The sequence below is a fragment of the Mus caroli genome, unplaced genomic scaffold, assembly GCF_978045245.1.
Source record: "Mus caroli unplaced genomic scaffold, Mus_caroli_1 scaffold_14, whole genome shotgun sequence".
NCBI classification, from domain to species: domain Eukaryota; kingdom Metazoa; phylum Chordata; class Mammalia; order Rodentia; family Muridae; genus Mus; species Mus caroli.
Window position 1 is genome coordinate 31,044,260 of NW_028227269.1, and position 26,397 is coordinate 31,070,656.

Here is a 26,397-nt window from a genome sequence, read left to right on the forward strand (position 1 = left end):
TCTCATGCACACACACACAGCAGAGGGAAAATAGTTTCATTATTCCCTTTTAGGATAAACAAACCCCATCCAAAGCCTTAACTTACAGACATAAGCCCAAGAGGCCACAGATAGTTCATGACAAGTAGGGGGGAATACTGTATCTAGGAAGCTCACACTGGCATGGCTGTGACTCCGGGTTTCCTGGTGGCCTGGGTTGGGTAGAAACCCTGGGATGACAGCTCTGGTTCTAAGTGCTAAGCTGCAGTCTAAAGGCAGCTATGTGGGCCTGCCCAGGGAAGACAAGCAGTTGGCTTTCTCCCCCAGCACTTAGGCTGCTTTGCAGAGGGCCTCTATGGAGAAGACCCTCTCTCTGCTCCCATTTACTGGATCTCTGCAGACCTTGATGGGCGGCATCCTCAGCAGAGTCCTCTGAACTGGCGCCTTGGGTCACTTGAAAGGGTATTCACCTATCTACATCACAGAGGTGGCTGTCCACGTGGCTGAACCGGATGAGATGAAAACTCACTTTGTTATTGACCCTATGCTGGCCCTCGGGGGCCACAGAGGAGCCCTGGGCTGCCTGAATGGCCTCATTCTTTTCAGAGCACTAGACCAGGGACATCTTCTGTTTCTGAAACAAACTGTTTCAGGACTGTTGATCGCTCCTCAAACCCCAGCTTGTGTTCATTATTGGCTCCAGCTGGTTCAGTCCAGCGTGCCTGACTTCATCTGCTTTGCTGTTGTTTCCTACAGACATTCCTTTTTTACAACAAAAATATGAGACCTTAATTTCCACTTTATACCATTTCCTCACCGACGGGTGAGGGCATCCTTGGCTGGAACCTAATGGGGTTAGAAGAGCACAAACCTTCCCAGTTACAGCACCAGGATCGGCCCAGGTCACCGGCCTGCAGCCTCTATTGGGATTTGAGCAACCGAGGCCACAAACTTTGTCACATTTGAAGGAGAACAGTAAGTACCATGTCACTTGAAAGTCACTCCATATTGATCTTGACAAGGTTTTATGCCCCTCTCCTTTCTACTCCTATACATCCTTTGAAAGCCACTAAACCATGCAGGACATACAAACTGTGCCCTCCACAATGTTCACATGTCCAGTGAAAAGCACTTTCCCATACCCTGGCCATACACCACACCCCAGCAGTACAGTGATGTGATCCCGCCAGTGGCCACTGCCCTCAGGAGCTGTCTGGAAGATTCTTTTCTCCTTCCAATGGAGCCTACTCACTGGCAGGCAGATGACCAACACTTGTTGCTCTGGCACATGGGTGACATCCTGGATGAAGCCTCGGGTGATTAAGTCACTGGTGCAGATGGAAGGACAACCTCGATGTCACTGCAAGGCTGATGTTGAGCAGACGGCACATGCATGTCCAGTCCTTTCTGCCCACTCAACAGCTCAAACTAGAAGCCTGTGGTCCTCCTGCTGAATATCCTGTTGGGGTGTTGCCTCTACAAACAGACCACCCTGCTCTAGACTGAACTACTGCATCTGGCCAGGCTCAGCACCGATGTCCCACACCAACAGTCTCAGTTCTCTAGGTCTTTTTTTCCCCAATACTGGTCCAGGTGGAATCCCTGAATGGCTATATACACACAGTCAGGTTTTGGGCAGGTGAGAGGTGTTGGACTGAAGGTTATCAATGAGTGCCCCAGTTGGGTACATCCACTCCACAGAGCCTGCTAAGTCAAGCAGACTCACATGTTCTACTTTCTCATTGTGTGCCCCCTGGGTCAGCCCACTCCCCTTCCAGATGCAGAAATCTCCGGAGTACTCAACACTAGTGCTGCCCGGCAGCATGCCCCAGCCCTGTCAGTGTCCAGCGCATGCCCGCACCCACGCCCAGTGGGGCCAGCTGGCCTGTTCCAGCTCATTCCTGGCTGCCCAAGCTGCAACCAGAGAAACTCAGGGCAGTTCAGGGTGATTCAGAGTCACAGAGAAGCAGGATAGGCTACAAGCACAGGTCATCCAGCCACTGCAAGAGCCGGGAAAAGGTGGAAGAGACAAACAGAATTCCTGGAGACGCTGGACAAGGAAGGAGGGAAGGGAGGAAGGAAGGCAGGCAGGCAGGCAGGCAGGCAGGCAGGCAGGCAGGCAGGCAATGAGGAGGCTGGGCAAGTCCCTTAGACACTGTACACACAGCAAAAGATACTCTGTGCAAGAGGCCAAAGTCCCACTGCAGAACACCTGTGCAATGCTGGCCTCACCATGGGAGGCCATCAGAGCCAAGATGAACAAGGTGGAAGGATCCCTTCTTACACAACTCCATCAGAACCACAGTCTGCTCTAGGAGCCAGAGCTGGAGAGTTTGCACTATGCCATTGACATGAAGAGTGAGGTAGTTCATGAGCTAGAACAGCAACTCCTCCTCCAGGAAATTTGAAAAGAAAAAAAAAAAAAAAAAACATCTGATACTAGCACTGAAAACCAACACCCTGCTGCAGGAGGTTGAGGACCTACAATTCCAAGCTGGAACAGGTTGACGTGTCAAGAAGTTCTGAAAAGATTTACTCCAGGACCTCACAAAGGAGCCACAGAACAGCCAGTGCTGTGGCAGATGGAGGAGGCACTGAACTATCTGAGTTCGGGGGGCCAGCACCTCCTCCGTCTGACTGCCCACCTCCACCAGCACCACCTACCCTGTCTGCCCTCTGCCACACCTCAGAGAGCCATGCAAGAAAGCACAATACAGTAGTACTATTTTCAGCCAGCCTCCTGAGTGTGGGGAACATGGGCATGTGCCATCACATCCAACTGGGTGAAGCATTAAATTTGCTGTAGACATAAGCACTGGTAATCATTTGAGGCATACTTACCTCAAATTAGGTCTTTTGTTAAAAATAAAACAATATGTTTTCATATTAAAAAATTTTTTAAATATATTATCTTTCAAAGAGAATCCACAGACCTCCAGCTACTGTCACAAATACAAAGGGTTTGGCATCCAGAGTATATCAGTAGCCCATCCACACAGACCCTTCTCCATAGAAGTTTACTGTCTGTGTGGAAGGAAGGAAGGCAGTGCCTCTGAGCGAGTTCTCAGAGGGCTGCAGGTGCACCTGGGCTCCCCCTGCAGGCTGGGGAGGGAGGAGGGAGGGAGGGCTGCTTTAAGGTGCTTTCCAGCTGCTCCGTGCTCCTTTGAAGACTAGAGAAGAGCACAGGTGCTGGAGGTGGTGACATAGACTGTGGGATGTGGGCAATAGTTTTTTACAGAAGCAAAGTTACATTAACTTTACAGATCTTGTCCACCTGAGCCAGGCTGCGTTAAACAGCATCATGAGTCTCTAGAGAAATGACTCAAGTCATTTCAGGTTCTGTTTTTTGCCCAGCCTCTTCCAAAATACCTATGAAAGCTACTTCATTTTCAAAAAATAAAAAGGTCAAAAACTATTTTTAAAATTAAAGTATATATTTTATTTAAAAAGAAAAATCCTTAGACCTGGGGTGGCTTCTGTGGCTGGCTTTTCCTGGTCACAGCTGCTCTCTTGGTTCCCTGTCACTGGTTTCCAGTCTGAGCCTCTCCTCCTCAGCAGCCTGCTCCTCCACCTGTTGACATGATTGCCTGCTGCAGCTTCCTGCGGCTTCTGGGAGTCTCAGCCTGTGACAGCTCACCAGCTCCTGCTTGCTGTGGCCTTGAAGACTCTCAGTATGGTAACTGCTCATAAGCCACAGAGAAATCTCTTTCCTGAAACTCCCGTGCCCATCGCCGTCCCCTGCTCCATTCTCTCCACTGGCGCCTGGGTGAGCATCCATGGAGCACGTATAGGCTAGGCTCTTCCAGGTCACAGCCGTTCATGAGGAACTGGGTGCTTGCTATAGGGTGACAGGGCTGACCTTTGTCGAACATCTCCTCCTGGGCCTGGGAGGCTCTCTGGCTCTGCCCCTCATGTCGTTGCTGCTTCTAAGCACAGCTCAGCTCCAAGTAGGGCCAGCAGTGCCACCTGTGCTTTGATGGCTGTCTAAGGACCAGCACCATCTCCACAGACAGACCCCTGGGAGCTGGGTCCCAAAACCCCTATTTTGTTACAAACTGGGCTACCACAAGGTGAGGTGTTCCTTTCATCCTCTGAGTGAATCTCCTTTCTTGGTGGCAGAAATAAAGAGCGACCAAAGTCATGAGGCTCAGGGGCTATGTGGGAACTCCACAGACCCCCAGAGGCTCAAGGGCTATGTGGGAGCTCTGCAGGCCCCTGGAGGTCTTCCCCTCCTCTGGGGCTGCTGGTGACTCAGTATTATAGTTGGTGCAGTTCAGCACAGCCATCTTCTCCTACCCTTTCAGTAGATGCCTTTGACTAGTGTCAACTGTTGCTACAGCTTGAACCAAGCTGCTTGGGCATTAAGACTGGGAGCCATGGGGAGGGGTGCTGGAAGGACAGCCTGGCGGAGCAGGGCCTGCTAGGGCTTGTAGTTGTAATTATCTTTCAAAGATGGCTTTTTTTTTTTTTTTTGCTTTTTTAAAAATTGCTTTCGTTTATTTGGTTGGTTGGAGTGGTTTTTGTTTTTGTTTGCTTTTCAAGACAGGAGTTCTCTGTGTAGCCCTGGCTGTCTTAGAACTTGCTCTATAGACCAAGATGACCTCAAACTCAGATATACATCTGCCTCTGCCTCCCAAGTGCTGGGATTAAAGGTGTGCACCACCACCACCTAGCTTATTTTTATTGCTTTTAGTGGAGGCAAAAACCCTAAGCAGTACTATGTACTGCTTATGTATGTACACAATGTACATACATGTACTTTGTCTTAGGGTGTCTATTGCTATGAAGAGACACAGCGATCACAGCAAGCTTATAAAGGAAAACATTTAACTGGGTCTGGCTTACAGTTTCAGAGGTTTTAGTCCATTGTCATCATGGTGGGAAGCATCATAATGTGCAGGCAGACGTGCTGCTGGAGAAGGAGCAGAGAGTTAGTTCTGCGTCTGGATCCACAGGCAGCAGGAGGGTAAAGAGACACTGGGTCTGGCTTGAGCATCTAAAACCTCAAAGCCCACCCCTAATGACACACTTCCTCCAACAAGGCCACACCTATGCCAAGAAAGTCACACCCCCAAAAAGTGCCTGGTGACCAAGCATCCAAATCTATGAGCCTATGGGGCCATTCCTATTCAAATCACCATTATACTGTAGGCCTTTCCCTCAAACTTAGATCTTTTAGGTTTCACTTAGTGCAGGAGCTTTGGTAAGCATCCAGAGGGACTCACCAGTTCTGAACTGGGCTGCCATGGTTAGTACAGACTGCAGCATTCAAAGAAGGAAGGCTTCAATAATCTAAGCATATGAAGATACTGAGCTGTCTCTCTCTGAGTCACTACTAGTAAGGCATACAGTGTTCACCATCTTTTTTCCCAATCACTAACAGATGCTTGAAAAGGAGAGGGCTGCTCTGGCTCACAGTACTCAGGCCATGTTTGGCTCCATTGCTTAAATCTGAGGTAAAGCAGCACACTACAGGGAGGACGTGGCAGAGCCAAGCCACTCACTTCCTGACCAGCAAGAAAGAGGGGAGATGAAGGGTCTGCAATTCCATCATCCCCTCTAAGGATATCCCTCAAGGCCTCAAAGACACCTGTAGGTGCAACCTCCTAAAGTTTCCACTCCTCCTTGTCCCCCACCCAGGGGGATGGCAGGCCTTAACACACCAGTCTTTGGAGGGCATTTAGGATACAGACTCTGATATCTTCATGTCTTTGGGTTTTGCTTGTTTTTTTTTCCCTTTAGGCTCTATGTCCCTGTTGTAGTAAATCTTTAATCTCAATCAGGGGGCTCTAACTCTGGCTTTTGATCATTCAGTTACAAGATAAAAGACACAGAATGTTTATATTTATAAGCCTTAATCAGCACCAGAGCTAGGCAGATATCTATCCTCTAAGCTATTAATATCTGCTTCCCTATCAATAATCCCAAGATCTGACTTGCCGTGTTCCTCCTGGGCCGCTCTTACTCTAGCTGGCCAACCCTCATGGCCAGTTCTCACGATCCCTTACCACATGGTATCTTCCTCTCTCTCCACTCTCTTCTCCTCTTTGTCCTCATCTCAGACACCAACACCCGGAACCGAAGCCCCACTGCCTCTCTTCTGCCCAACCATAGCCTGTAGGTATCTTTGTTTAACCAATAGTTTCAAATTAAGGAACAAGGTTACATATTGCCTCATCCCCGAGGCAACCAGATCTTGGGGACCAATAATTGGCATTATGATATATAACAAAAGACCAATCCTCAACATGTCCCTTCTGACTAATGCAGAGTTTATGGCAGAAGAAAATTAGGTTGTTTTGTTTTGTTTTCTCATTCTCCCTAGGTTCAAGGCTTGTGGTCCTTATAACAAAAAACAGGTGAACAAAGAGGGGGAAACACACAACACACAACTTTATTTAGTGTGGACCTTTTTTTTTGAGACAGGGTTTTTCTGTGTAGTCCTGGTAGTCTTAGAGCTCTCTCTGTAGACCAGGCTGGCCCTGCCTCCCGAGTGATGGGATCAAAGGTGTGTGCCACAACCACCCACGTGATGCCCATGTTTTTTGAGATCACTCTGTATGCTTCTACTGCTCGAATCTCCCATTGGGGGGGGGGGAGTTAAACCCTTGGAAGAGACACCAAGGGGCCTGAAAGGTCATAGAGATAGGTATGTTCACATACAGGGACCAACTAGTGGTAGGTTCGAATATTGCCTATGCAAACCTTAAACAGTATGTATGCTTAACCTCTCTGAAACCTACCAAATCTGAAACTCAGTTTACTCAACCATAGATGATGTTTGTTATAAAGTCTGAATCATTAAATGATTGGTGGGAGAACTGGGTGTATGCCTGGCATCTTGTGACTCTTATGTTATTGGTTGCTGTCAGCATTGTTGTTTGTAAGGGCATGAGGAGCGTGGCAGGCAAATGGCACCTCTTCAGGAATGATGTGAACTGTAGAGCAGCAGAATTCCATAGACCATTTCCTCTCTGTGTGTGAACTTAGCTAAGTCACATCATCTCTGTCTCTGTCTCTGTCTCTGTCTCTGTCTCTGTCTCTGTCTCTCTGCCTCTCTGTCTCTGTCTCTCTGTCTCTCTCTCTCTCTCTCTCTCTCTCTCTCTCTCTCTCTCTCTCTGTGTGTGTGTGTACAGGGAAAGGTAATTTTAAGAGCACAGTGGTACAAAAATCTTTAAATCACTTCTTGTTCTTCTGAATTCCTCCCACTTGGAAAATAATCAAGGCTTCCAGTATCTTTGGACATGGGAAGTGAGCCAGGAGCAGGAGAACAGAATATAAGGAGTGTGCCACCCTTCCAGAATTTTCTGCATCTTAAGGTCATGGGATTAGCTCAAAGGGGGAAAGGCAAGCTCGAAGTGGGGATGTTCTAACCTCCACATGAGTCTAAAAAGCCATTTGACATAAGGAGAACTTCTGAGGGTTTGGCTCTGGCAGTGGCTGGTACCTAGCTTCAATTTACCCCTACATTAAAAAGCCAAATAAGAACAAGAAAAGAAAATTGCCAATGCTAATCAAAGTCTATAAAACATGAAACTCCAGTACACTCTACCACACGTCTCAGCACCATAGCAGTGTGAGAGTATCTAATCTTAAGAACCAATGCTGACATTGTAAAGATAGGGCACACAGCCAGATAAGACAGGCAAACTGGGAAATGAACATAGGCATATGTTTCCTGGGATTCAAGACTGACCCCAGAGCTAACTCATGAGCACACCTGTGGAGGCCAGAGTTTGACATCAAGTTACCTTTCCTGTGTAACAGAAAGTTACCCTCCCCACCTGCCTTTTTGAGACAAGGCTCAAGACTTACCATTTCAGCTAGACTGGCCATCTGGCATGCCTCCTGAATCCTTTTGCCCCTGCCGAGCAGTGCTGGAGTTACAGGTGCACATCACCTTGCCTGGCCCTTTTCTGGGATCCTTTACCTAAGGGGCCATTCCTTGGTCCTTGAAATGGATATTCCTAACCAACCAACAAAGAGAAGCAATTCTGAGTTAAAGTAAATCCCAGGAGCTACCAAGGTGTCTGGCTGACCTGGCCTCCCTCTGTGGCACGCTAGACACATAAAGGAATGACCATGCGAACAGGTGGCCCCGATAGCAAGTCTTAAGGGAGCAAACACATCTTTGCAACAAATTGGAAGCCTGCCATCACGGCCTTACATTTAACATAAGGGCAAAGGTACCTCTGTCCTGCTGGGTGAGCTCTGCCCCAATGCAGAATAAATATTTGATAGGTATTTGAAGAGCTAAATCACCTGCCGGCTTAAAGTGCCTGGCTTCAGCTGGAAATGTCATTCATCCCACCAGCAGAGACAACAGCCTGCTGGTGGGAAGGGAGAAAATGCATCTCTCTTTCCTTTGTCCTGTAGTATGAGGTCAGTTTCCTGGGGCACTCGGGGTGAGGAAAAGTGGGTGAAGGAATGAAAAGAAGATGGAGTGAGTGAGGCCCTGCTCACCCCACTCTCCAACAATGTCTTACAATCACTGTGACAGGGAGGAGAATGGAGTGGGAGTAAAAGGTTTTCTTCCAGCACTTAGTAGGTACCTAAGATTTGCTGGTTGTTTTATGTGATTCTCTCTTTCCTAGCTCCCCAAACAACGTTTTAAATGTAGTTACTGCTATTTCCACAAACTATATGAATCATGAGAGAAATTAAGGAACTTTTCTGAGTTCACACTGGAATTTAAACCTGGCTCTGCTGCCCCAACTCCTGTCCCCGATGCTACTCTGGCTTGGGATATTCTGCTCAGTGCTGGCTCAGTTGCTGCCACAGTATGAACTAAACCCAGCTGGGAAAGCCAGGACTTTCCCCTTGCTGTAGCTGGGCAATCACAGTAAGATGCAGGATATGCAGTCCTACCATCTTCCACCATTTCCAGACTCAGCAGAAACACAACACAAACTTTGGATCCTCAACTGCCATTCAGAGCAAGCTGACAAGCACCCAGAAGTGGCTCCAATGGGACTTTGCCTTCCTGTTAGAGACTCAGCCTGACAATTTCCCTCCTTTCCCAAGGACTCTCAAAACGGCCTGAAGAGTGTCCCGTGGCCAGGCTGACACTGCCCACTTCTCAGCCCTATCTCTCCCGTGCTGTCTGTGAGGTAAGCCACCCTGGACAATGCTCTCTGCCTCCCACCTCACCTCCTTGCCCTTAACTGCCTCTGCTCTGAGTTTTCAGTCCCAGTGAAGCATCAGCCTCAGTTTCCCCCAGAATCCAAGCTGTTTATGCTTGGGCCTAGGATTTTACATATTTATTCTTAATATTTTCTGAGTGCCTATGAGCCTAGCCTACAGAACAAAAGCTATATTCTTGACATACCCTCCATTTGGCTACATCTGACCTCTACATCTTATTCCCCACCCAAAGAAACCATTCAGAATTCCTTTACTTTAAAAAATATATTGTATTATACTCATATGCATTTTTATAATATATTTTTATATTGGTTGTTTTAAATCTATAAAATCTATGTATAAATTTGAGATACTTATTTTTGCATTTACTGTTTATTGCTTAATTGCTACGTTCAGCCACACTTTTGTGAGTTAGCACAATTCATTTCTTTTTACTGCCTTGTAATACTCAGTTGTAAAAATGTGTCACAATGTATCCTTTCTCTGTATCCTTTCTCCTGTTCATGGGCATTCTCTGTCTTTGGATTTTTGTATCATGGCTGGTTTAGCTGTAGCCATTATTTTCTACCTCTCCATTTCCATACCTGTAACTTTCCCTTAGGCCTATCCTTCCCATCCTTGGGTTGGGATGGGTTACGTGTAAATGAACGCTCAGCTCTAGGAGACTATGTCTTTGATGGATTAGGCTTCTGTTCCTGTTTTTGCAGGCACTGGGCCTGGGCTTTAAGGTCAGAATGGTGCCTCTAACATGGTGTTAGTTCTGCTAAAGCCTGGGGACCTGTGTCAGTGTTTTGCCTGCATACCATGTATATGTACCACACACATTGGGTTACAGATGAGTCACCATGTGGATGCTGGGAACTGGACCCAGATCCTCTGCAAGAACAGCAAAGACTCATAACCACTGACCCATCTCTCCAGTCCTGATTCCTAATTTTTAAAAATGTCTTCCTCCAGGTGAAGTAGGCGATTCAGGCTAACATCAGAAAACACAAGCAGGCTTCAGAGAGATGGAAATGCATATGGCAATCTTGAGCTTACTCAGGGACATGAATTCAGGTCCCAGTGTGGTCTTTGCTGGCACCATCCCATCACTGCAAATATCCTGAGAAAGCTCAGCCTCTCCTGACAAGGGCAACTCATTCTTTGGTGAGGCACAGGCATATTCGCTTCTTCAAAGGCTGGTACCCCCCATCCTTCTACCCTGTTTCATCCACATAGAGGTCTCTTACAACGGCTAGAAGTGTCTGCAGGGCCTTTCCTCAGTTACCTCATCCTTTCTAGTATTGCCTGCCTCTACTCGGCTTTATCTCCAAGCAGGCACTCTGGCGCTCTCTCTCTCTCTCTCTCTCTCTCTCTCTCTCTCTCTCTCTCTCTCTCTCCATTAATTTCTTTACTCACTTTACATCCTAATCAGAGCTCCCCTTCCTCCTCTCCTCCCTGTCCCATTTACACCCTGTCCCTCTATTTCCCCCTCCTCTTCTCTTTAGAGAAGGGGAGGCCACCAATAGGTACCCACCACCCATCCTGGTACATCAGGTTCCAGCAGGACTAAATACACCCTCTCCTACTAAGGCCAGACAAGGCAGCCCAGTTATGGGAACAAGATCCAAAGGCCCACAACAAAGTGAGAGGCAGCTCTCACTCCAATTGTTAGGGGACCCACATGAAGAACAAGCTGCACATCTGCTACATATGTGTAAGGGGCCTAGGTCCAGCCCCTGTGTACTCTCAGTCTTTGAGAGTCTCCATGGGCATAAGTCAGTTGACTCTGTAGGTCTTCTTGTGGTGGCCTTGACCCCTCTGGCTCCCTCATTTCTTCCTCCCATTCTTCTACAAGACTCCCCAAGCTCTGCCATTGTTTGGCTACAGGTTTCTGCATCTGTTTCCATCAGCTGTGGATGAAGCCTCTCAGAAGACAGCTATACTAGGTAGGCTCCTATCAGCAAGCATAGCAGAGTAGCATTAATAGTGTCATGGATGGGCTCTCTCCCATGGGATGGGTCTCAAGTTGGGCCAGTTATTGGTTGACCATTTCTTCAATCTCTGTTCCATCTTTATCCATGAATTTCTTGTAGGCAGGATAAATTTTGGGTTAAAGGTTTTGTGGGTGGGGTGGCCCTCTCTCCCTCCACTGTAAGTCCTGCCTGGCTACAGGAGGTAGCTTCTTCAGGCACCATAGTCCTCACTAAGCTGACTGGTTCTCTCTTACAAGTAGCAAGATGGTTTCTAGCTGCTTTGGACCTCTAGGGAATTAGATAGGAACCCACAGAAAAGGGTACTTTTCTGAAGAGCTGATAAAATACCCAAATATTTCTGCAGGCTCAACTCGTATTTTATGTTCTTCCATAAACCAGTCACTGCTCCTAGTGAAATAAAATATGCAGATTAACTGAGCCTAGACCACATACTCAAACCTAAGCCAGATCACATGAGTAGGAACACTTTGGGATGTGAAAGAAGGGAATATGTTGCCCTCAAAGGGATGCTGAACACACATAAAAACTGAGCTACTAAAAGACAGGAGAATACAGTTTAATCTTCTTTTATGTCCCATTTTCACTAGTAGGTAGGTGAGAATAATCCAAAACCTACTTTATATTGATCCTCCATGTTCTATTAATGCTGGTATAATTATCCTTGCATATATATATATATATATATATATATATATATACACACACACACACAAAACCAAGTGTGCTTTTATTTGCCTGTAATCCTAATGCAAGGGACTCTAAGACAAAAAGATCCTGAATTCAAGGTCATCCTGGGCTATATAGGGAGACAAATACCCAATAATTGGACCCAAAATCCAGTAAAACAAGCAAAAAGATGATAGGATATCTACCTGACTTTGCCTTGTAAGGTTTAGTTAAGCATATGCTTTCATAAAGGAATGTCTGGGACTGTGCTCTTAGCCTATCACAGACATGTCACTGGTCCTTAACACTAAGTAGAATCACACCTTAAGGACACAGGTTGCAATTTTGCATTCAGGGTTCCCACACTGTAGCCATCCTGGCAGAGAGAATGATTTTAAAGAGACACATTCATGCTATCAAGACTCCAAAGAACTAAACATTTCCCAGGAAACTTATAGTGGACTGAAGCCCTTGTACCAGCCAGAGGACAAACTTGTCTCTCCACATAAGATTTTAGATAGATCTGATAATGAATCAGGTGGCACCAGGACAGAAGCAATCAAAGAGGCATGAGTAATGGGAGGAACCACACTGTGACCAGAGCCACTTAGTTAGCATAGCTCTTGCTCTCATTTAAATCTAAGCCTTAGATAAAGACTGGAGATCAAGTAAATGTTTGGGGAACGTCTCAGTGTACCCCATTCCTCTTCTCAGTGTGGCCACACCAAATAACTGCCTTCTTATGCTCTTCCAAATTACTAATTAGCATATTCAAGACAAGTGGTGGTTGTGTCTCCATAGCCCAGCCACTGACCCTGAAGACGCAGATGACAACTCGTCACTCTTACTTCGGGAGTCATTCTGGACTGTTCTCGTTTGAGTTACTGATCACCAGCTGCTGAAGCTTTCTAAACAGTTTTCTGGTTAATTTTTTCCCCAGGGCCTGGTCATATCCCTTCTTCTCTCTCCTAGTCGCTAGCTACTCCAAAACCAACTACTTTTCTCTCTCTTCTCTTCCTTTGACCTAGAGTTCTTGATACTGAAATGCTGGGAAACTGCAGCAGAAGCATAGACACGGCGCTGGGCCGAGGATGACAGACAGAAAGAAGCTAGGTCTCCAGGTCAAACCACACAGCCAGAGGTTCCGTGTGGAGGATGCGGAATCTGAAGAATTTCAAAGGCCTGAGAGACTCACAGCGTTATTCTGAGAATCTCCCCAGTCAATAGAATTCTACCATGTAAGTTGTGAAGTCTGCAGCCCTTGCTAATTCATCTGTTTCACCACAGATTTTTAGGGGCAATTAAATTATAGATCAGAAAGCAGAAAATACTGTGTTCTCTGTTCTCCCTTGTGTCTCCCACTACTTGACAATGACTCTCTTTTACTGTTATTATTGGCCTTCTCTTACATCCTAAAGGATGTAAACTCTTGTAGAACAAGGACAATATTGTGCTTCTTCTTGTATAATCAGGGCTTATCAAGGTGCCTGGTGTACAGGAATGGTTGGCTAAATGTTACAAAGGCCAGGTGGTGGTGGTGCATGCTTTTAATCTCAGCACTCAGGATGATCTGAGTTTGAGGGCTGCCTGGTCTACAGAGAGAGCTCTAATAGAACAGCCAGGGCTACACATAGACCCTGCCTCCAAAAGCCAGTAATTAGGAAGGTATGGGGCATCCAGTCTCCCTTTGCAGGTGGTCAACAATCACTTTGGCTCCCTGTGCAGTTTACCGTGGTTGTGTTGCTTCCCTCTCCCTCAGCACCCAGCAGACTGTCTACCACACTTGTAGGCATTCAGTAGCTCTCAGGTCACTCCATGGCAGCCCAAACTTTGTCTTGTAGTGAAACCTACCTTCCCTGGACTGTATCCCAGACTCCAAGATCATCTCTTTGTACACTCACATGAAAACTTCCATTAGTCTCACTGCCAGAAAAAGAAAATCAGATGATTTCCTGTTAAAGTGTTGTACTGGCTAGTTTTGTGTCAACTTGACACAGCTGGAGCTATCACAGAGAAAGGAGCTTCAGTTGAGGAAATGCCTCCATGAGATACAACTGTAAGGCATTTTCTCAATTAGTGATCAAGGGGGAAAGGCCCCTTGTGGGTGGGACCATCCCTGGGCTGGTAGTCTTGGTTCTATAAGAGAGCAGGCTGAGCAAGCCAGGGGAGGCAATCCAATAAAGAACATCTCTCCATGGCCTCTGCATCAGCTCCTGCTTTCTGACCTGTCTGAGTTTCAGTCCTGACTTCCTTTGGTGATGAACAGCAGCATGGAAGTGTAAGCCGAATAAACCCTTTCCTCCCCAACTTGCTTCTTGGTCATGATGTTTGTGCAGGAATAGAAACCCTAAGACAAATTGGTACCAACATAGTGGGGTATTCCTGTGACAACCTGACCATGTTTTGGGGAGGACTGTGGAAGGACTTTGGAACTTTGGACTTGAAGATCCATTCGTTGTTAAGAGCTCTATCAGTTGTTGTGTAGGAGCTTGGAAGATAATGTTGAGAACAGTGCAGAAGATGGAGGTCTGGCTTGTGAAATTTCAGAGGGAAAATTAAAGACTCTCTTCAGGGCCATTGCTGTTTTGATTGTGAAGATTCTGTAGTTCTGGTTAGCTGGGGCTGAAGAATCAGCTGTGATTAACAAGATACCAGAACTATTAAAGCAAAAACTTTGCATTACTGGGACTATTGATGCTGGTTAGCTGGAGCTAAGAAATTAGCGGTGATTAAGAAGAGACCAGCATCGTTGAGGTGATATCTTCTGGGAAGTGTTTTTTGAAAGCACAAAGAGGCTGTGTTCCAGAGATAGCCAAGGTTGTAATTCTGCTGCAGTGGGACTTGGTAATGTGTAAGGGTCACCCAGGTGGTACTGGTTTTGAAGGCATGAAGGGGTCACGCAGAGCAGCTGAGGCTTGGCACTGTGAGAGGCCATGGAAGACCATTGGTGAAGGTGCAGCCTCAGTTGCAATTGAAGGCCCAGGACTGAAGGGGTCATGCAGTGTTTTAGAGATGCCAGTACCATGAGATGACCACCAAGAGCAGCAGCAGCAGTGGAGTACAGGCATCTGGAGCCAAGAGGACGACATGTGTGCTACAAAGGGCATGGTTGGAGAAGTGACCCAAGCCCTTGGAGGAGCCCAGAAGATTGTGAGTTGGATCCCAGACATTGTATGGTTGGAGACTGAGTTTTGCTTTTGATTGTGACTGTACCCTGATATTTTTCCTCTTGAAGGAAGAAACTATTTTAGTGGAGCCCACAATTAAGAGACTTTTAATTGTAAAAAAGACTTTGGATTTTAAAAGAGATGGATATTTTAAAGAATTGAAATTTTAAGAATATGTAAAGACTGTGGGACATTTAAAGTTATTTAGACCTTGGGGATGAATAAGAATGTAAGGGTTGAGGCTTACTAGTGATGTGTTTGTGTGTCAAGTTGACAAGGGGTCAATTGTACTGGCTAGTTTTGTGTCAACTTGACACAGCTGGAGTTATCACAGAGAAAGGAGCTTCAGTTGAGGAAATGCCTCCATGAGATACAACTGTAAGGCATTTTCTCCATTAGTGATCAAGGGGGAAAGGCCCCTTGTGGGTGGGACCATCTCTGGGCTGGTAGTCTTGGTTCTATAAGAGAGCAGGCTGAGCAAGCCAGGGGAAGCCAGCCAGTAAAGAACATCCCTCCATGGCCTCTGTATCAGCTCCTGCTTCTTGACCTGTTTGAGTTCCAGTCCTGACTTCCTTGGTGATAAACAGCAGTATGGAAGTGTAAGCCAAATAAACCCTTTCCTCCCCAACTTGCTTCTTGGTCATGATGTTTGTGCAGGAATAGAAATCCTGACTAAGACAAGTGTCATTCTGTAGTAGACCATTTAATGGAATAATCCTTCAGGGTGTTTGCATTTTAAAACATGGAGCTGCTAGCCTATGATGACATTTCAGGGTTTAAATGACAATATAGTATGATAATTAGATGATGGATAGACAGGTAAATTTCCACAGGTAGGCGACAGGGTGCTCTAACCTCTCCTCATTCTTCCAGGCCACATCATAAAGATGCTTACCTGTCTTGATCATAAAGTCGAGGTCATGTTAGGAGATTAAAAACAACAGGGAAGAGAAATAATAACCCAGAGTGTCTTAAATACAGAGAACGCAAACCTTTGCGTCCTTCCAAGGAAAATAACACAAACCAAGCAAACTGCTTGAGAGTAAAGACCAACTTATTTCGTTTATAAGAAAATTACAAATGATTATCGCTTTAAAGAGTTGTGGGTAAGGGGACTGTCAAATGCTGTGTCAAATGCCTGTGGTCACAGTACTCTGCAAACTGGCAAACTAAAACAGAAGGATCGTGAGTTTGAGGCCAGGCTAGGCTACATACTGGAACTCTGCCTCAAAACTGTGAGCTGCAGGTGGAGAGAACTTGCCTAGCATGGAGGCAGCCCTGGGTTATCACTGAACACTACAAAACAAAGCAAAAAGTCGAAGTGTAAAAGACACACAGCTATGAAACAGAACAAATGATCAGAGCAGGTTCCCCTGAGGGATCCTTTATAAGACCATCTCCTACAGTACACTAGTAATTAGACCCACTGCATTTATAATTAACATTCTAGAAGCCAGCTAGCATGCAAAGTACACTTTCTTCTTCCTAAAGCTTTCGATGTACTCTGTGTTGTTGGCATTTGTATTTTCCAGCTTGATTCCACTCTGTAATTTCTATATTCCCCTCTTCACACATCCCAAGATGATTCTGTTGTTGCTGCTGTTGCTGAGATGATAGACTTTTGTGTCTAAAGAAGCCAGCATGGGAAGGGATCACTTTTGGTGGTCTGTTCCTAGTAAATGCTGTGATACCACTCAGAAGATCATGGCGATTCCAGAAAGCCAGGATCAGGAGGGTGGGCTAACCAGCATTTCTACAGCTCTCTCTCTGTAGACAGAGGAAGTTCAGCTCTGCAGGCCTTCCGGTCTGGTAGGCTTAAAACAAAGCACTTTGACCACCCTGTTCATTGTCCTGGAAAATCTATCACAGTCCAAGTTCTCCTTGGCAGGAACCCAGTTCTCTGTGAGATGGTAAACAGGAGACACAGACCACTCTCACAGAACTGCTTCACGCTGCGCTCTCCTACTATCAAGAGAAAGTCTTCTATATAATACAATGCTAAACTTGAAAGCTCTAGAGGCCTTGGGGGGCTCTGCTTTCTAGAGACAATAAAATGTGCAAGTCCTCTGAATAATGACTTCTGAGACAAATTGTTCAAAACTGGTTTGTACAATGTTCATATTGATGCTGCTTACCCGGGCAGGTAGCCTGCCAAATGCACCACCCCTGAGGATGGTTTGTCTTCAGTCACAAATCCTGGTTTATTATCACAAATACTCAGCTAGTGTTGACTGACAGGAACAAAATTGGTGCAAAGTAAGCAGAAAAAAGAAAAAAAAAAAAGAAGAAGAAGAAATGAAATAGTACTGTCCTGAGGGAGCGTGCACCCATGACAAATCCAGTCAGGACCCAGTGGTTTCCTGCTCTTCAACCTCGTGTTTCTGTTGCATGCAATATTGTGCTAGTGTTGCTATCTTGGCTGTCTGTTCTTGGTCATTGTTACCACACTGGGGCCTAAAGAGCTCTTTACCAACAGGAGTAGAACACAGCAGCTATTGTGCAATACCAGGTCAGGATCTTCCCTGTTTGTGTTCTATACAGTGTCTCTTCCAAACTAAGATGGCCCCCTGTCACTCAGCTTTGCCAGAAAGTAATCTCTGTCAAGCCTACAGTCCATACTTGTAGGCTGGTCCTCTACAATCGCCACCTCCACATATGGAAGAATCTGACCCCATATAGCACATTCCTCCCTTCAACCACTGTGCTCTGTCCTAGCCCCCTACCTAAGGAAGCCCTACACATCTCTGCCCAAGCTTTAGTGCTACATCACTTCATCTGTGAATCCCTTTCAGATAAGCTTTCTTCCTTTAAGCCTTGTTTTCCAGATCTTTAAGATATGGACCATAATTCTTATTTTAAACTCAAAGGTCACCTGAAACTTGACTAAAAGTTCTCCAAAAAGTGTAAAAAGTGACATAAGTTGGCTATATATAAAAAAAAAAGCCAATTTATATCACTGCAGAAGTTATTTATATACTAAACCCTTTCTCTTTTGATGATAATAATAACATCTGCCAGAGCCTGCCAGCTGGGAAGTGGGGCACAGCCTGTAGATGTGGGTCAGAAGAGTGAGGATCTCTGGCCTTTTCATTCTCTAACTGTTCTGTGCTTCATCAAGTGCTGAAAAACTTAACTCTTATAAAACTCTTTATAAAATTGCTATAGGATTCTCTGGCAATTGCCATATGCTGTATAGCAGCAGGGGACTCAGTAGAGGACTTATTGCTAGTGCTCCTTTTTTTTCTGGAGAGTCAGCCAGAAGTTTCTCACTGGCCAGGGAGCTCGTGAACTCTTTCTGAACCAGAGGGAAAAGGCAAGGCTGTCATTCACAGACACAGACACACCGGACGAAGTGGAAAATGGCTGCACCACCTCTCTTTATTGCTTTCAGCCTTTTATATCCTTAATACAAAAAGTTTTCTATGTAAGAATGAATTGCCTCATAGATAAAATGTTACATAAAAGGGGAGTAACAGAAAGATATCAATAACAAGTTCAAAGCAGCGTTTCATCCCATAAACTCGTTCTAAGTTCAAAGCAACAGTTCTTCATGGCCTTGTCTTATCATAGCGCACACCTGTGGCTTCATCCTTGGACCTGAATGTTTTCCCCGGAACACAAAATTTGTCCCAAACCCATTTCTCTGTTTAGTGAAATTGTATTTCTTATTATGCAGCCTTTACTTTATGAGGAGTGGGCACATTCTACTCTTGGCTCTAACTTTGTCACCGCTTCCTAGAAAGCAACTAAAACCATCTCTTAAAACTTTTCTTCCTAAGATTATTTGAATTAAATCAGGGATTCTATAAAATCATTAATTCATCTAAACAGCATTAATTCATGGAAGTTCATCTTGATGTTGATCTGCAGGAAATCTGCTCAGTAGGATGGGCTAATGGCCAGGAATTATTATATTAATTTGATGATGACAGGAAAGGCATTATCAGATGCAAGAAGCAATCCTGAGATGAAGTCTCTTTGGGACCTTGCCTCATAGAACTCACCAATCACAGACCATGCAAAAATAGCGGGCCATCTCCAGGAAGGCTACCTGCTATCCTAGATGGCTCCCGACAAACACCTACAAATTAGAACATTTCCCCTACTTACTTATTGCTGCAGTGAAATCCGGGCTTGAAAGGTGCTGAGAACTATGCTCACTTTCATTTCAAAGAGATTAAAGAAAACTAGATCCATACAGAAAAACATTACAATAATTTTGCTCTGTGTGATGTTCAGTTATAAAAATATTATTTTCTTTGCTTTCTAAAATTCTGTCTCAAATTTTATATTTATCAATAGAAGAGTCCTCCTTACAACTCTCTCTGTTCAATAAAGTGTGATCTTCTTAGTTTTTTTTGTTGTTGTTGTTATTGTTCTAACACTAAGTCTTTGTTGCTTTTTTGGCTATCTAACTTGTAGGTTGATGCAGCTACTCTTTCTGGGACACAGTGACAGGAAAAGGATACATTTATTCAGTTCTTCTCATAGTACCAGGAACTCTTTATTATTATTACTACTATTATTATTTTAGGGTCTCAAGTGCCACGCCTCATGTGTGGAGGCCACACATACTCTACAGGAGCTCACTTTCTTCTTCCTCTACTTGGGTTCCAGAGATCAAGCTTCGGTTCTCAGGGTGTCGTCCCACCAGCAACCCTGTCACAAGCTCTTTTAAATGGTCTAATTATGAAGTTCAAATCTTACTACAGCTCTCATTTTCTTTCTGCCACCTACAAATGGGGATATGAAAACCTCTAAGCCTCCCACTGCAGGCCACGGTTTAGAGGCAGAGTTTAACCACTGAATTGTTCAACAGGACCACAGAAATTTAAAGGACTCTCTATTATTCATAAAGATTATACAGAGATTGGGGGAGGGGCAGGAGGAGGCAAGGATATGAAAGCACATGTCAAACTGTGTCATGCGTAGAAACAGATTGTAATTACAAAACTGGAATCAAGACACAGGGGTCCAAGAAGGGCAGGTGCTGGGAAGTGAGGCAGAGAGCTCAGCACTTCCATCAAGGTCAGCTGGGGCCAAGGTATCTGCCATGTACTGCTCTTCTGCTGCACTCGGCTCTGTTTGCAACAGGATGGAAAAGAAGGACTTCTTTGCTTCCCAACACTACTGAACATATTTTAACGATCTAGTAAGACTAAATGTGGTTTTCTGGGTTGGGCTATAGAGCAGTAAAAGAGTATTAGTGGATTACTGATGGAGTTTGGCTATTTCTGTAGTTTAATCAACAGTAATATGCTAACATTAAATTTATTTTTAATTAATTTTTTTGAGGTAGAATCTCATGTAGTCCAGGCTGACACTGAACTCTTGATCTTCCAACCTCATCTCCCAAGTGTTTGGGTTACAGACATGCCACATGTTCAGCTAATCAAAAAAATAAAAAATGACAAACGTATGGTGGTTATAGAAGGTGTTAACATTAGAGAAACCCGGGTGAAATGCATAGAGAACTGTATTTTGTAACTTTCCTGTACATCAACTATTACTTTGCAGTTGGAAGTTTATGGGCCTGGAGAGATGGCTCTGTGGTTAATAGCACTTATTGCTCTTGCAGAGGGCCTGGGTTTGGTTCCTAGCTTCCACATGGTGGTTCACAACCATCTATTAACTCCAGTTCCAAGGGATATGACACCCTCTTGTGACCTCCAAGGGCACCAGGCATGCACATGGTACACATACATTCATCTAGGCAAAACACTCATATACATAAAACAGAATAAATCTAAAAGAAATAATACATTTTAAAGATTAAAATATAAATTTAAAATATATTGCAAGTTTATTTTTTAAAGGCTTTAATTATTTTGAGATTTACTAAGCTGTCTTGTTCAGGGTTTCTATTGCTGAGAGAAAAACACCATGACCAAAATCAACTGGGGGGGAGGGCATTACTTTGCTTACAACTCTACAGTTTAGTAGAGTCTATCACTGAGAGAATTAAGATAAAGAACTCAAACAGGGAAGAAGCTAGGAGGCAGCAGCTGATGCAGAGGCCATGGAAGGGTGCTGCTTACTGGCTTGCTCCCCATGGCTTGCTCTGCTTGCTTCCTTAGTGAACCAAGGACCACCTGACCAGAGGTGGTACTGCACACTGGAAGCACAATCAAGGAAATGGGAATTGGGAATAGTGGTGTATGATTTTAATCCCAGAATTTTGGAGGAAAAGACAGGAGGATCTCTGTGAGTTTGGGACTAGCCTGGTCTACATATCAAGTTCTGGGAGAGCCACCAGGATTGCATGGAGAGAGCCTGTCTCCTCATCCTATCTCCCCAAAAAGAAAATGGACCACAGCTTGTCCTCAGGCTAATCTAGGTTATTTTTTTCCTTCTTTTATTTATTTTTTATTAGATATTTTCTTTATTTACATTTCAAATGTTATCCCTTTCCTGGTTCCCCCTCTGAAAAATACCCTATCCCCTCCCCCCTCCCCCTACCTCCTACTCCCATTCCTGGTCCTGGCATTCCCCTATACTGGGGCAAAGATCCTTCACAGGACCTAGGGCCTCTCCTCCCACTGATGACTGACCAGGCCATCTTCTGCTACATATATAGCTAGAGCCACAAGTTCCACCATGTGTTTTCTTTGATTGGTGGTTTAGTTCCAAGGAGCTCTGGGGGGGGGGTATTGATTAGTTCATATTGATGTTCCTCCTATGGAGTTTCAAACTCCTTCAGTTCCTTGGGTACTTTCTCTAGCTCCGTCATTGGGGACCTTGTGCTCTGTCCAATGGATGATTGTGAGCATCCACTTCTATATTTGCTGGCAGAGTCCCTCAGGAAACAGCTATATCAGGCTCCTGTCAGCAAGCTCTTGTTGGCAATTGCCATAGTGTCTGGGTTTGGTGGTTGTTTATGGGATGAATCCCCAAGTGGGGCAGTCTCTAGATGGTCTTCAGTCTCTACTCCAAACTTTGTCTCTGTAACTCCTTCTGTGGTATTTTGTTCCCCCTTCTAAGAAGGATTCTGAGATTCTGGGCTAATATCCACTTATCAGTGACTGGTTATCATGTGTGTACTTTAGTGATTGGGTTACCTCACTTAGGATGATATCCTTCAGATTCATCCATTTGTCTAAGAATTTCATAAATTCATTGTTTTTAACTGCTGAGTAGTACTCCATTGTGTAAATGTACCACATTTTCTGTATCCCTTCCTCTGTTGAGGGACATCTGGGTTCTTTCCAGCTTCTTACTATTATAAATAAGGCTGTTATGAATATAGTGGAACATGTGTCCTTATTACATGTTGGAGCATCTTCTGGATATATGCCCAGGAGTGGTATTGCTGGATCTTCCGGTAGAACTATGTCAAATTTTCTAAGGAACCACCAGACTGATTTCCAGAGTGGTTGTACAAGCTTGCAATCCCACCAGCAATGGAAGAGTGTTCCTCTTTCTCCACATCCTCGCCAGCATCTGCTGTCATCTGAGTTTTTAATCTTAGCCATTCTGACTGGTATGAGGTGGAATCTCAGGGTTGTTTTGATTTGCATTTCTCTGATGATTAAGGATGTTGAACTTTTTTTTTTCAGGTGCTTCTCAACCATTTGATATTCCTCAGCTGAGAATTCTTTGTTTAGCTCTGTACCCCATATCTTAATAGGGTTGTTTGATTTTCTAGAGTCCAACTTCTTGAGTTCTTTATATATTGGATATTAGCCTCCAATCTAGGTTCTTAATGGAAGCTCCCTTTACGAATGACTTCAGCACATGTCACTCTGACATAAAACTAACCGGAACACAAGCCGACTGAATCAGTGTAGTCAATGCATGGGATTATTTTTTCCAAAATTATTGTGGGATCCACTAAAGGAAAGAAAAAACTATTTGTATATATAAACAAAACTCAGGTAGGTTTTGAACTTGACTTTGAAGTATTCAAAACTAGTTTTCAGGAAAAAGAAAGAAAACATTTAGTTGGGAATTAGTTACAAAGACTTATTTTGCCAGTAAGGTGCCAGAAATCTTATATTCCCACCAAGCAAAGCAAAGTATATTTATAGCTAGCTACTCAGTGATATGATTTTTGTCTCAATAGAGCATCCTTCCTGGCCTCTGAACATCCATCTCTAAATCCCAGTGTCATAGTCCAGCAAATGTTCTGTAAGGGGCAAATAGAGAGTGAAATAGTGACAAATTATTTAGCATCTATACAGATCTACACACGAGTTCAGATAGGGCAATTTGGCATTACAAGCATTATTTCTGTAATTGCCCTCATAAAAGAAATAAGAAGAGGACTGGAACAATGAGCTGGCAGCTAAGCATTCTGACTGCTCTTGCAGGGGACCTAGGTGGGTATTAGCATTCATATGGCAGCTCACAGCCAACTATGACTCCAGTTTCAGGGGATCTCATGTTTGACACCCTTGTCTGTCCAGTCTCCACAGGCCTTTCCTCAGATTTGAGGAAATGACCACAGTTGTAGGCATGGTTCACCATCATCTTGAACAGTCTTCCCAGAGTTTGCACAGTTATGTTTTCAATGAAATGCTACTGTTATGGGAGTTTGACACTCTTGCAGACACCCCTGGCTCTGCCACCCACTATTACCTCCTTCTCAGGCAGCAGTGCTACGTCATATGTGACTAAGGGCTCATGCTTCCTGTGGTCCCATTCAGATCCTATAAATGAATCCTGACAAGTGACCCGATGTGCCTCAGACCACACTAAGTGGTCTCTATATTTAAAAACCAATGGCTCAGGGCCAATTAAGGGACCCTCTTAAAATTCAAGGAGTATAGTCTGGCAGATTTCCTGGGAAGCTGTAATAAGATCTTCCACTGGTGGGTTTGAACAAGCAGGAGAGAAAGGAGTCAAAAAGTAAGAGAGAGACAATATAATGCATATCTCACAGGTTAAGAGTCCATCCTATCTTAATTCCTGAGACTACAATAATAGACAGAGAAAGACACCACCACCACCACCACCCTGAGAAATGCTTTAATCCCAGCACTCGGGAGGCAGAGGCAGGTGGACATCTGTGAATTCAAGGCCAACCAAGGCTACAGAGTGAGATCCTATCTCAAGAGAAAAAATAAATCAAGAAACAGGTTGAGATTATATCACCCAGGCTGAACCAACTTCAATTCCTGGACTCAAATGATCCTCCTTCCTCAGTCTACTGAGTAGCTGAAACTAAGGCAAATCTTGGAACACACCTGTCCCTGGGGCACTACCTGTACTAATAAGTGCGTTAAGACTATATTTTATATGTTCCTTCTGATGCTCATTTCCCTAAAAATTAGCATAGACATTGAGAATGAAGCAATTTGGCTACCTTGAGCACAATAACTATGTGCTTAATAACAAAAAGGGCTAGTTTCATGTCCTATCTTGGACATCTCATGGACACCCTGAGACAATTATGCAAAGACTGTAGCTGACTGCTCTGCTTCTTAAAGGCACAGTGCCATCCAGAGCTGTTTGAAAAAGTTTATCTAAGTTATTTTGCTTCCTCAATGCCCACTCTAGATGACCCTGGAATCATTCCCACAGTGACCTGATAGGGAACCCTTCCTTTGGGGTCTAGTGTTAAGAGACAAATCTGTGATTAGCTCAGAGTGTTGGGTATGATTTATTTAAAACAAACAGTTGTGCTTGTCCAGTGTTGGTAGGTATAGTCCTTAGGCTACATCAGAGGACGTTCAGGCTCACTCAGTGTGCTGAGTCAGGATACTCTGGTGTTGTTAGCTCCTCTGGTATTGCAGCCTTTACCCCCCCCCCCACACACACACCTGCTCTTAAGTGGTCTTGCCTACTTTTAGTAGTGCAGGATAAGATGGTGACACAGAACAGAAAGCAGCAGAGACTGGAAAGCAGTGGCGGCAAAATGGCCCACACAGCAGTAGCAGGTACCCTGTGTCTAAGGCGGCAGAGGTGAGCAGTCCTAGCAGTTGAGGTAGAGAGCCAAGACTAACGGAAACCTTATAGTCAGCCAGAGAAGAGCAAGGGCAGGCCCTGGCACCACAAGAGCTTCAGATAGCTGTTAAGCCTTCAGGGCCAAAGGTCTCATCCTGGGCCAAGAGCTGCCAAGGGTTGAAGAACCCCAGTGTTCTAGACTTACAAACCGGAACATTTGTAGGGTTGAGTTATGAGGGCTGCAACACTAGAGGGTGCCACTCGCTGCTGCTTCTGTCAGGGATTCAGCCACCATTCACTGCTGCCTGACAGAAATAAAGGCTACAAGAGACCAGTTCCTCACTTGCTTCCCCTGCCTACCCACAATTCCTATCCAACTGTGCAGTCAAGCGAACCTCAGCCAGCTGCCTGGTGGCAGGACTACAGGAACGAACCATGGGGGTCCAAATTGTTTCAGACCTCTCAGCTCTATAAAGTTGCAAGATGAGCATTATCCCATCCTGTTAGCATCGATCTCATTTTGAAATTACGTTGAATATATTTTTGGCTATTTTGTATAATTCTACTTTGAATACTTTTTTCTTTGAAGCATGGCTAAGTGATCTATTTGTGGGTTCCTATCCAACAGGTCTCAGCAGAAAATAACTTTTTTTTTTTTTTTAAGACTTAAATAGAAATGCTGAGTGGAATACACGGAAATAAGAGTGAAGGAAGGAGGAAGTGTTAGCTTGGTAGTAACTGTTCACGGGTAGTGGTCAGTTCTGATGGAATACTCCACTGACATTTAGGAAATATAAATAAGTACCTGGGAGCTGGAACTAGGATCCTCTGTGGCAAAGATCTTCCTTCCTTCGATGTTGGTGTTGATTATCTCACCACGCACGAAGACAGACCACTATTCCAACCCTCCAAATAAGGCAAGGCACAAGGAAGCCAGAGAAGACATGTCTAGATTGGACCCATTCTGGTGGCAGGAGGGAGTGTTCCCTACGACAAATCATGAAAGAGGAGTTAACTTGACCCCCGCACCACCACCCCCCTCCAAAAAAAGAAACCCGCATGAAATACAGGCCTCGCCAGACGGGGATAGAGACGGAGAGATGAGCTGTCCTGTGAGACCTGTCAAGCCATGATCTCAAACGGGTGGTCTTTCTCCTACTCTGGCTCCAACAACTTTGCGATGTCGGCAGAAATGTTTGGTGAATCATACGTTCAAGCACCCTTACATAAGGCAGGTTCGCCAGACGGTCGCAGTTTTGCAATAACTATGACTTTAAGGGCCCTGAACACGAGCTTTGAAGTGAAGCTTTGTCTGTGTTCACACTTGACACATTTGCCCAAAAGTTCAGAGCACTGGGAAGAAAACGGAGACAGAGAAGGGCGTTGTGGGGGCGGGCAGTCACAGCCACAAAAGGGCATAGCAACCAGAACGCCGCCGAGGTGGAGGGCCGCGCTGCGCAGGCGCAGGTGTCCCCCGACCCCACCCACCCCCGTCGCGCGCTCGCAAAGGGCGGAAGCGAGTCTGGGGCCTAGGGAGCGCGCGTGCGCGGTAGGGACAGAGCTAGGCTTTGGGGAAG

At 45.0% G+C, this 26,397-nt stretch overlaps 1 long non-coding RNA gene and 1 pseudogene across 3 annotated transcripts; both read right to left on the minus strand.

Annotated features, from left to right (window-relative positions):
- Positions 1 to 966: 966 nt before the first annotated feature.
- On the minus strand, positions 967 to 1,804 carry LOC110307321 (meteorin-like protein pseudogene; annotated as a pseudogene).
- Positions 1,805 to 21,400: 19,596 nt separating this feature from the next.
- LOC115032780 (uncharacterized) lies at positions 21,401 to 26,272 on the minus strand. Of its 3 annotated transcripts, none has more exons than XR_015045209.1 (3): positions 25,940 to 26,272; positions 25,626 to 25,807; positions 21,401 to 22,765 (listed from the first exon to the last, which is right to left on the minus strand). It is a non-coding gene; the product is annotated as an uncharacterized LOC115032780 (long non-coding RNA). The 3 variants fall into 3 exon arrangements; XR_015045207.1 differs by having other exon boundaries at positions 25,893 to 26,272; XR_015045208.1 differs by having other exon boundaries at positions 25,889 to 26,272.
- Positions 26,273 to 26,397: the final 125 nt, after the last annotated feature.